Raw genomic sequence first — 12,063 nt, 5'->3', positions numbered from 1 at the left:
AATCAACAATGGTTAAAATGGACATGGATGCATAATCTCACACTTCATCTTTTGGTGCTTAAAATTGACATGCATGTATAACACTTCGATTTGGGCTTAAAATCAATAATGGTTAAAATTGACATGCATGCCTTCACATTTCAATTTGGTGTTTAAAATGGACATGCACATGCATATTCAACACCTCAATTTGGGATTTAAAATGAACGTGAATCAAGCTGCATTAGATTAAATCACATTTGGTTTTCTTAAGGGAAAGAGTTTTTATCGTGTTTGGGATGGACCTATTGTTGCATTAACTAACTTTCCACCCACCTTTGGGGTCTTGGGAGAAAGGAAGGAGGTGATAATGACACCCAATTTTATTTTATTCTACATAGTGAGGGGTATCTTTAACTGGAGATTTCATCACCCCACAGAGGTACTTCAAATTGGGATGCGTTGGAGATATCATCTCTCCCAGTGTACTCTCGAGCGGGTTTTTCAAGCCGCTATATAAATATATTGGTCAAGCGGCTAGAGTGTTGAGTGAATTTGATGTAAGTGGGGGCCTTCCCTGCACCGATAATCTCAACTAAAGTCTTAAGTGGCTTGCTCTAAGAATTTGTCATTGGATCGGGACCCCTCAAAATTTTACAATAAGAACCAACTTAGTAGCACAAAACCCTACATTCAGTGATTCCGGGAGTGTGGATCATACCCCATAGATACCCTTCATGTACCTTACACTATGATACAGAAATCCCTCGGTTATAAGATCTTCATATCTTTGGGGTAAGAGAGACTGGCATGCTTGAGAAGTGTGTGTCGTGGAGTGGAGCCAGTGTTGCCAGACTCTCTATCTGTTCATTTTGTTTTGGTATTTCGTAAGGGCCTCATTTGAATGGTTTCCAATTTCCATCCTAAGCTTGTCTTATGTGTCTTTATATGTATTGTTGTATTGGACCAGTATTGAGTCAGTTCTTTGGGCTATTTCAGGCCCTATCCTGCGAATCTTTGAATTCTTTGAGATTGTTTGAAAAAATAGTTCAATCAGCTATATCAACCTCCAAACAATTTTTCTCAGACTTGGAAAACCACAAAACTTGTCCTACACACAGAATTACTGAAAACGAAGTCCATTTTGAAACATCAGACAATCCAGTAAAAAAAGTTTTACATACTTGTGACCATAGGAAGTCCTTGCATAGTCCTCATTTACATCTTTATTATCATCCTCAGTCTTTGCATAGTTCTCATTTACGTCCTTACTATCATCCTTATTCCTTGCATAGTCCTCATTTATGTCTTTATTATCATCCTTAGTCTTTGCATAGTCCTCATTTAGGTCCTTGCATAGTCCTCATTTACATCTTTATTATCATCCTTAGTCTTTGTATAGTCCTCATTTACGTCCTTATTATCGTCCTTATTCCTTGCATAATCTCTATTTTACGTCCTCATTATCATCCTCATATACGTCTTCATCTAGACTTCATATACGTCTGCTTTAGTCCATCATCATTTACACAATCATCCTACAAAGTCATAGCATGCATCTTAGTGAGTCTCCTAGGTGATGGTTTGCTCCCCTTTGAGCAACCTAATCTAGTGCCAAACGGTGTTCAGCAAGAAATTATTGATGGTCTAGCTAACTTAGCCTGGGACTCAAGGAGAAACGTACCCCAGTATATAGGAGTCAAGTACGAGATAAATATCGAGTATAAAATTGCCCATAGGATTGATAGAGAAATCATTGCAAAATGTCTAAGAGAAGACATGGAAAAACCTACATTACAGAAATCCTAAAATACTCAACAAGTCTTGTGTCAAAATCCCCAATAGAGAGTCTAGTCTAGTTTTTCATACCTCATACCTGCGTCTAGAGTGTAGTATTAGTCGTCATCTTGCATAAAACCACCTTCATATAATAGTATTAAATGCCCATCACAAAAGGCAAAAGGTATAATGGACCCAAACAATGACCAATCTATAAATCCAACTTGGAATATGGACATATCAACTAGTCAACAATTGGGTTCTCAGCCAATGTCTACCCGAAATGAATTACAACAACATTTAACAAAAGAAGAAATTGAGTCAGCTCAACAAGATCCACATATCCTTATAATCTTAGATGCACTTATACATAGTGATAGGGACAAATATCTCTCGTTGTTATTACAAAATGGGGCCAAACTACCTGAAGATTTTGATGTCACAAAAATCTTACCACTAAGAAAAACTTTAGGTCAAGATAACAGTCAAACATCGCCTATAATACAAATGCAAGCAATGACCTCCAGTTTTCCTCATAATGCACCTATGCAAACAAATGTCAGTACAAATGCAAACTTTAAAACAAGTGCATCATCTTCAGCAATAAATGTTAGTGTACCAAAACAGAGCATACCGATAATATTAAGTGTCTCAGCACCAATTCAAACATAGATTCCTCAGGCAACAAGTGCAACCCAACCTCCGGTTTCCTATTCTATAGGATCGACATATAGTCACAAAAATGAAAATCTAGGTCTTACCAATACAACAAGTACAACTCAGCCAAATATGGGTTCGCATATCACTTATTTTACGGTACCTAGTGGAACGTACAACACAAAAAATTATAATCATGGTACCTTCCAACAAACCCCTAGTTATGCAACCACAAATCCTTTTGTGGGACATACATAGACACAAGGTGTACTTTTGACCCAAACAAATATTCTGACACAACAATTATAGAATTTGCAACAACAAGTGACGACCATGCAAGACCGGTAACGATAAAAAGAGCTACATAATGCAGGACTTATGTCCTTATCCTTTTGATCACACATTATACATGCTATCATTCCCACCACATTTTGAAATGCCCATATTCAATAGATATCGAGGGAAGGGTGATCCTAGAGACCACATCAGAGAGTTTTTTACGGCATGTATAGAGGTTGCAACAGAAGACACTTACTTAATGAGACTATTTCCTAAAAGTCTAGGAGGGCAGCCTTAGAGTGGTTTTCACATTTACCACCAACCATCACATCATGGGGAGAATTAGCTGAACATTTTATTGCAAATTTCTCGCATAACATTGAAACCCCGGCTACTTTGATGTACTTGTGTGTCGTGAAACAATACGAGAATGAAAAATTTGCATCCTTCATACAATGATGGAGGGCTCTCTATAGGAGGTGTAAGATAATTATCCCAGAAACAAAGCAAGTGGATACGTTCACAGAAAACTTGATTCCCATGATTAAATATATGATACAAATGCAATGTTTAACCACATTCAAACAAATCACAGAAAAAGCTCTAAAATGTGAGAAGGGACTAGTGGAACAAGGTTTTATTAAGTATGGCAACACCAACAATAATGACAAATCCAAGTTTTGGTTGAAAAAAAAAATGTGACCAATGATGGTGTTGTAGATGCCAGAATAGTAAATAGAACTCAACCAGTTCTATCTTTGGGAATAAGTCAATCATCAAATCCACGTACGGAAAATAACCCTATTTCAACAAATGTAAATGCTACACAAAACATGAACACAAGATACCCCAGGGTAAATGCTCCAAGAAGGAATTACACACCTCTAGGAGAACCTATTGAGTTAGCACTCAAAAATTTAATACAGACAAACATGATCACTTTACCAGAAATAAGAATATATGAACCAGGTCCTTTCAAACCCACATGGTGGAATGATAATGATTTCTGTGATTATCATCGGACTAAAGGTCACAAAACAATGAGTTACTACAAATTAAAAAACTTGGTCCAATATATGATAGACCAAGGTGACATCACATTCGATATCAATAAAACCTCAGCAAACACAAACCATAAAGTCTTTAAGGATCCATTTGTTAAGCATGACAAAGGGAAAGCTACCACATCAGGTACTCAAGATAATACAACTAACTACACAAAGGTCTCATACGACTACACTATTCATGCCATTAGCTCAGGAGATATACTAAACAATGATTCACAAGAAACATGTGATCAAGATGAGAAATATCTAGATACTCACACAGATGATAACTAAATTTGCATGCTATCAGAGGCACCAACATACAATGATGATAGAAATCTTTTTCTCCAAGACTAGGGGCATGATGAATCATCTCATTCAGGATGGTTTGAAGATGAAGTCATAGAACAAATCATGGATGTCAAACATACACATGAAGACTATGAAGAGGGATTTAACATAAACCTTGATAACACAACATATGATACTGAAACCTGTAAGTCATATGATACAGTGGCTACGATTGCCATAACTCGCAGAGACAGAGACTGTGAAGTAGTTACTCATAGATAAAAGGTAACTTTACAAGGAATACCACCAAATCATCCACCAGTAGTAGGGACGTACAATGTTGTTGAGCAACTTAAGAAAACTCTGGCGCATATATCATTATTTGAACTCTTGCGTATTTCACCCTCTCATAGAGCTATTCTGGACAAAGCACTTCAAGATTCAGTAGTGGGAAGAGATATAGATCAAAATGCCTTCCAGTCCATGGTAGGAAATTTGACACAAGGCACTCGTATTGCATTAACAGAATAAGACATTCCTACTGATATACTACTCCATAATGACCCGCTAAATCTAGAAGCTTACATACATAAGAGAAGAATCAAAAGAGTACTCGTAGACGGAGGAGCCAGTCTCAACATTTGTACTTTAAAACTGGTTAAGGTGCTAGGATATTCTGAACTTCACATTGACTCATCCAAGAGGATAAATATCAAGGCATACAATGATGAAGAACATCCCTCAAAAGGCATTGTAACATTACCCGTACAAGTGGGACCTATAACAACAGAGGTCGCTTTTCAAGTCTTGGATAGAGAATTGGATATAACATGTTATTGGGCTGCCTATGGATCCACACCATGCAAGTAGTACCATCCACATTTCATCAGTGTGTCAAATTCCCATATAATGGTATTGAAATCACCATTAAGGGTGATCCAAATCCCTTCCAACATTGCAATTACATAAAAGAAAGTGTGGATAATCAGGTACCTATTAATGAAATAGCACCTCTCACTACACAATTGGAGGCATTAATGATCACCAAAACATAAAAGAATATACCTACAATGTCCTCCTTACAAATACAAGATATGGGTTTTGGAGAGTATTCTATGGCAAATACTTCAAGTGAGAAACAGTTGTCTCTATCTCCTAAGTCTTTTCGGAAACCTCAAAATGCAGTACAAAAATAAGACAAAGGAAAAGAAATTGTCAAATACATAGACTCATGCTTTTTCATTAGAGGGGGTGACTTACAAGAAGAATCCCTAAATGAAGATGTCAACCATTGGATATATAGAGAAGAGGATCATATGACAATACCCAGAATACCCATAGATCAATATGGCAATGGATTCAAAATGCTCCAAAAACATGGATATGATGGTACCACAAGCCTGGGGTTATAGAAACAAGGAAGTCTAGAACATATAGTTCTTAATGAAAATCCAGGGAATCAAGGATTGGGGTATAAGCATGTACCACATATCACAGAAGCAAGATAGTGTACCCTTGATATACAAAACAGACCAATGAAACCGTCAGACTACATACCACAAAGGGATTTGTCCACATGGGTGCTTCCCTCTTCATCTCAAACAAGTAATCAAGTACCCACATCGCCTAGCGTAGAATCAGATGGGGAAGACATGAGACAACTCCTGCAAGAGCCTAGAACTGAGTCACAAAATGATGCAGTTGTTGACACAACAGTACAAGCTAATGTTGCAATAGACGCAGGTTTACCACCAGCAGATGAATCTAATCCATGGTTATTATCAATACTTCTGCCATGGGAAACAACTCAAGCTAAACCTAATGAATCAGATGAAGAAAGATTGCAAAGGCTTATACCAGGCTTAAGAAGGGTAACTAATATCCAAAGAAGACCAATCAATCTATAACAGAATCAGTGGCAGGAACAAGAAGAGATAAGTGATGATAGCTCAGATGATGAAACATACATTGAAAGTGAGACAGACTCTCATTACTATGAGTTCTTATCACTCCATTATTCTAGCCCATGAACAAGTGTCATACTAAGGTATCAAATAAAGGCTACACAAGATGAAAATACATCAAGTCTTTCAAACAATCAAGTCTTAATGTTATCAGAATCTACTATAGAAGGGAGTAATGACTTACCCCTTGTACATTCACACTTGATTGATTGGGGGCAAGAAGGAAAACCAATGCTGGATTGGTTTGAAAATGATGAAGCAATTGCAGAATTCCTCAGAGTCAGAGAGGGTTTTTCACAAGGTGACCACAAAGTAGGGTTTTTTGTAGACCTAGATAGAAAAACATACTTTGGAGAAGAAAGCACCTCTACAATAGAAGATACAGATCAAGCCACCCATAATTGCAAGAGCGAGTTGGGTAACCTTCCTATCAAAAGAGAAAGTTCAGTATTTCTTATAGAAGAAACTAAAGTAAACACAACAAAAGGAGAGGTTGTACATAACATCCACCTGGTAAAATCACTAAGAAAAGAAGAAAAAGATAGATTCATTCATTTTTTCAAGAAATGACCTATCAATTTTTCTTGGTCCTATGCAGATATGCTAGGCTTGGACCCTGAATTAGTGTTGCATCATTTAACTTTGATACCAGGAGTTAAACCTTACAAGCAAAAATTGAGAAAAATACATCCAAGTATTGCATTACTATTTAAAATAGAATGACAAAAGCTGTTGGGTGTAGGTTTCCTTCGACCTATTGACTATGCGGAATGGATATCCAACCTGGTACATGTGACTAAGCCCACAAGAGGCATAAGAATCTGTACTAATTTCCAGGATCTAAATAAAGCTTTTCCTAAGGATGACTTCCCACTACCCAATATCGATATGATAGTTGATCTAACAACTGGGAATAAAATGCTATCATTAATGGATGGTTTTTCAGGATACAACCAGATTAAAATTGCACTAGAAGATCAACATAAAATGACCTTTACTTGCCCATGGGGAACATACTGCTAGAATGTGATGCCATTTGGTCTCAAAAACACCGGAGCAACATACCAAAGAGCCATGACAATGTTATTTCATGACATGATCCACAACATAATGGAAGATTATGTGTTATTGGCTAAATCATAGACAAGAGAAGGTCACCTTACAGTCCTTGCATAGATATTTGATTGGTTGGAGCAATATAATGTCAGACTAAACCTGAAGAAGTGTGTGTTTGGCATAACAACAGGTAAACTATTAGGGTTTATTGTGTCCAACAAAGGAATTGAAGTAGACCCTATCAAGGTCAAGGCAATCATAGATATGCACCTCCATCAACACTTAAACAACTAAGAGGGTTACAAGGAAGACTATAATCCATAAGGAGATTCATAGCACAATTGGCAGATAAGTGTCACCCCTTCCAGCATTTACTCAGGAAAGGAGTTACTTTTAAATGGACAGAACAATGCCAAGAAGCTTTCCAAGCTCTGAAAGATTATCTTCTAAACACCCCAGTGTTAGTATCACCTACTCCAGGAAAACCTTTGTTTCTATACATATCAGCAACAAACTCAACTCTCAGAGCTCTGTTGGCACAACATGATGAACAAGGAAAAGAAAGAGCCATTTATTATATAAGTAGAACTCTGATCAACTTTGAGCTTAATTATACTCCTATAGAGCGAGCATGCTTAGCAGTAATCTTCATATCTCAAAAGCCCAGACATTACATGTTGAGTCATAAAGTACAACTCATTGTGCGCTTTGATCCACTCAAATACCTATTGAGCAGAGCAACCTTGACTGGGCGATTGGCTAAGTGGGTCATGATCTTGAGCGAGTTTGATATAAAACACATAGACAGAAAGGCCATCAAAGGACAAATTATAGAAGATCAATTAGTAGAGGCTCCTTTACAAGACAGTCACCCATTGCTGATAGACTTTCTAGATGAATCAATATTTACATTGACTGCATCTATAATATGTAAATTATATTTTGATGGGTCATATACAGGTCATGGATCTGGAGAAGGGATTCTTTTCATCACCCCTCAAGGGGATTCTATACCTAAGTCATTTAGGATCAATTTCCCATGCACAAACAATATAGCTAAATATGAATCTCTCATCATAGGGCTTCGTACAGCTGTACAATCAAGAATAAAAGAATTACAGGTCTATGGTGATTCACAATTGATTGTAAACCAGGTCAATGATGACTACAACACGAAAGATGACAAACTCATGCCTTATAAGAAAATGGTAGAAGATTACAAGGAGCACTTCAGCAAAATTACTTTCAAACAAATCCTAAGGATACAAAACAAGGTAGCAGATGCCATGGCTACCATAGGATCTCTTCTGAATATGCCTGCTAACAAAACTCGGTTTGAGTTTATTATAGAACATTTGATGATACCGACATATGAGACTCCCTCAAAAGAATATGTATGTGCAATTGTGGGTCTAGAATCCCCATGGTACAATGAAATATATACATATTTACACACTCAGAACATGTCACCGGATCTGTCCAGAAATCAAAAGAAGACTCTTATTCGTCAGGCATCTAGACACACTATTATAGCTGATACATTGTATAGAAAGGGCTTCGATGGAACTCTTCTCCGATGTGTTGATAAAAATGAAGTGCAAATTTCTCTAAAGGAAGCCCATGATGGAATTTGTGCGGTGCACCAAAGTGGTCCACCATTATCAAAGAAATTATTGAGAACGGATTATTACTGGCCAACTATGGAAAAGGACACTTATAAATATGTGCAGAAATGTAAGCAATGCCAAATGAATGGAGATCTCATTCATGCACCAACACAAGATCTTCAACCCATTACGTCACCATGGCCATTTTCACAATGGGGATTAGATCTAGTGGGTAAAATCAATCCTACTTTGTCCAATGGGCACAAGTTCATCTTAACAGCCATTGAGTACTTTACCAAATGGCTTGAGGCAATTCCTCTTACATACACCACTAGAAAGCAAATAGAAAAGTTCATGCTCAATTACACTATCTGTAGATACAAGATTCCAATGTTCTTCATAATAGATAATGGGCGTCCATTTAAAAATCAAGAACTGAAAGAATTGTGTGATAAATTTCAAATACAATAGAGATTTTCCACGCCATATTATCCACAAAGCAATGGATAAGAAGGGGCAACAAATAAAACAATATTGAAAATCCTTAAGAAAGTTGTTACTGACACAGGATGGGACTGGCATCTCCAGTTAAATCCTGCTCTTTAGGCTTATAGACCAAGAGTACGCACTCGTACAGGAGCAACACCATACTCCTTGGTCTATGGTACAAAAGCAATACTCCCCATTGAAATAGAAATACCATTTCTAAGAGTCTCCTTATAGAACATCATATCAGACGAAGACTATCAGGTAGCAAGATTACAAGAGCTAGAAACGCTCGATGAAAAGAGACAAAAAACATTCAATCATCTGCAACGTTATCAAAATAGACTGAGACGGAGTTATAATAAATGATTCCGCCCACAAACTTTTGAAGTGGGAGATCTAGTTATTAAAGAGAACCAAAGGAACCTAGCGGAATGAGAAAAGCCAGGGAAATTTGAACCTAATTGGCTACGTCCTTTCATCATAACAAGGGTTATAGGCAATGGAGCATATAATTTGGCTACCATCGAGAGAGATCCACTCTCTGACCCTATGAACAACATGCACCTTAAATGATATTATACCTAAGGGTTGGGTTAGTTTAGGTTTTACTTTCTGCATTGCATATCATATTATTCAAAGCATTGCATCACATATAGTTTCTTTTTCAAATTCATCACATTCTCAAAGTTTCTACATTTTCATATAGAAGCATCAATAAAATAGGGCAACTGTTCAAGTTTATCATTCATTTGCATTCAAGAGAAACAAGGGTCATCTCCTTTCTTAGTGTTAGTGAACAGATTTGTCCTTCAAAGATAACTATACAAATAAACTCAAAATGCCCAGAATGAAGGACAAAAAGTACTAACAGTTGGATAGATTATCATTAAAGTGATAATCTTCCTCTGAATTGAGAGGTATAGCTCCCTCTTAGAAGATTTACAAGGAATTAAATTGTTGATATGCTTTTAACCAGAAAGCAATAAAGGAAAATAACATTCATCCATAGCCATGAAAATGTCAAAGACTTACAAAACAAATATAAATGAAGACTATTAAATCAAAGTTTAATTTTCTAAACTTATGGATAGCATTTGGACTAAAAACTAAGAGAGAAAGTCGTCGCTCCAATATGGCTTACTTTCAAGCACACAAACTTGTAATAAATCCACATACATAATTGATTATAATAGAAAAGACATTAATAAACAACTACAAAGGCTCATAGACTAGCTACAGACATGAGAAGAATATAAACAACACAAAGATTGAAGATATCATCTGCATTCTATTCATGTCTAAAAATCAACTCAAAGATTGATATTTTCTGTACAAAATACTGCTTTGAAAAGCTTCAACTCTTCCCTTACAAATAAAAATCTACTCTCCCTCACCCACAGGCTGCTCGAAGGAAAAAAGAAGAAGAAGAACCCCTCCTCTTTCAATCCTTTCACAATAAATAGTTACATGAAATCTTTATTCAGTTTTTATAACCAAATCTTGAAAAACTTTTTAACTTCTACTTTTCACTTTCCCAATTACTCTTATTTATAACATCAAATATTTATAAACATTAGAAATATAATTCTCTAAAGTTTATAAAAATATTTGGATAGGTGGAACTTGAATATTTTAAACTAAAATGAAAATATTCATTATGCTGGGTGGACTGAAAATATTTGTAACAGTCAGATTTCCACTGTTGGATCTTTTTCAATTTTGTATATGTTGTCCGCAACCTAGTTTTCTACATTCTGACTGCAGCGATTTCAAAAATAATGTCCGAGTAAAAAGATATGAGCTACTGTGTGCGGGTCCATATGACTGTCATAAAATCAGACCTGCAGAGCTTGAACCTTGAACTTCATCGAGCAGTTTGAACATCACTAAACTGTTTGAACTATGTTCAAATGGTTCACAGTTTGGAGAAAGAGTATATTAAATATCACTTGCGACTGTGAAATAGAGTTGCTACAAAACACTTAAGTGAACTTTAGCCTGAAAATGTCTTAGACACAACTTAGAAACCTACGGTACCTAAATGAACACTATGAACTCTGTTCAAGATGGTTCAAGGGGTTCATGAGGTTCATGAGGTTCAACAGACCATTGAAACTTAATGCTAAGGATTTAGAAATGATTTATAGGCGGATTAGGGATTGAACCAACAAATTTTTAATAAGACAAGGACTCAACTAAAATTTTTGCAAGTGACTCACTCTTTTTATAAGGTACAAATGACAAGGTAACATTTGCTTTGACTGGGGACCAGGACTATAAAGGACTAGGAGAATCCAGAATATCTTTGGAAGAGATAAGTGCCTAGCCATTGGGCAACAGAGTCAAGAAAAACAAAGCACAGGGAGCTTCTTGCAGAGGGCAGAGGCAACAAGGAATAACTAACAAGCAAAAACCCACACTAAACCAAGGCTGAAAATTAAGACAAGCTACACCTAGATCACACCAAAAAATATTATTTACAAAAATATACAAGCAAGAAAATCCCACTATGAGAACTAGAGCCAAGAACTTTTTACACAAAACCATCCACCGGTTCGGAGAAGGAGCCTTTTCTGAAAAATGGCTTGTGTTCAAATGAAGCAACCCCAAACCATGCTCTTCTGGTAACTTCTTTAATGCTGAACACCAAACTAACAATATTAAGGAACTTTGTGAATACACATTCATGCCCAAAAAGCCATGTTTCATCATGAACTTCTAAATTTTCTGGAAACATCTGCATAGTACTTCTCAAATAATGTTCTATTTCTGGCTGAAAAAAGTAATGCTAAGAAATTTCCAGGCAAAAGGCTGCATCATTCTCACCATCACCACTATTAAGACCATCATTCTTAAAATAATTTTCAGCATTTGAACTAATCTCATAATAGAGAGACATTTCATCATGCATGGGAT

Source organism: Cryptomeria japonica, chromosome 5 (assembly GCF_030272615.1).
Source record: "Cryptomeria japonica chromosome 5, Sugi_1.0, whole genome shotgun sequence".
Lineage (NCBI taxonomy): Eukaryota > Viridiplantae > Streptophyta > Pinopsida > Cupressales > Cupressaceae > Cryptomeria > Cryptomeria japonica.
The sequence above is the reverse complement of the archived record's forward strand: the minus strand, read 5'-3'. Positions refer to the sequence as shown.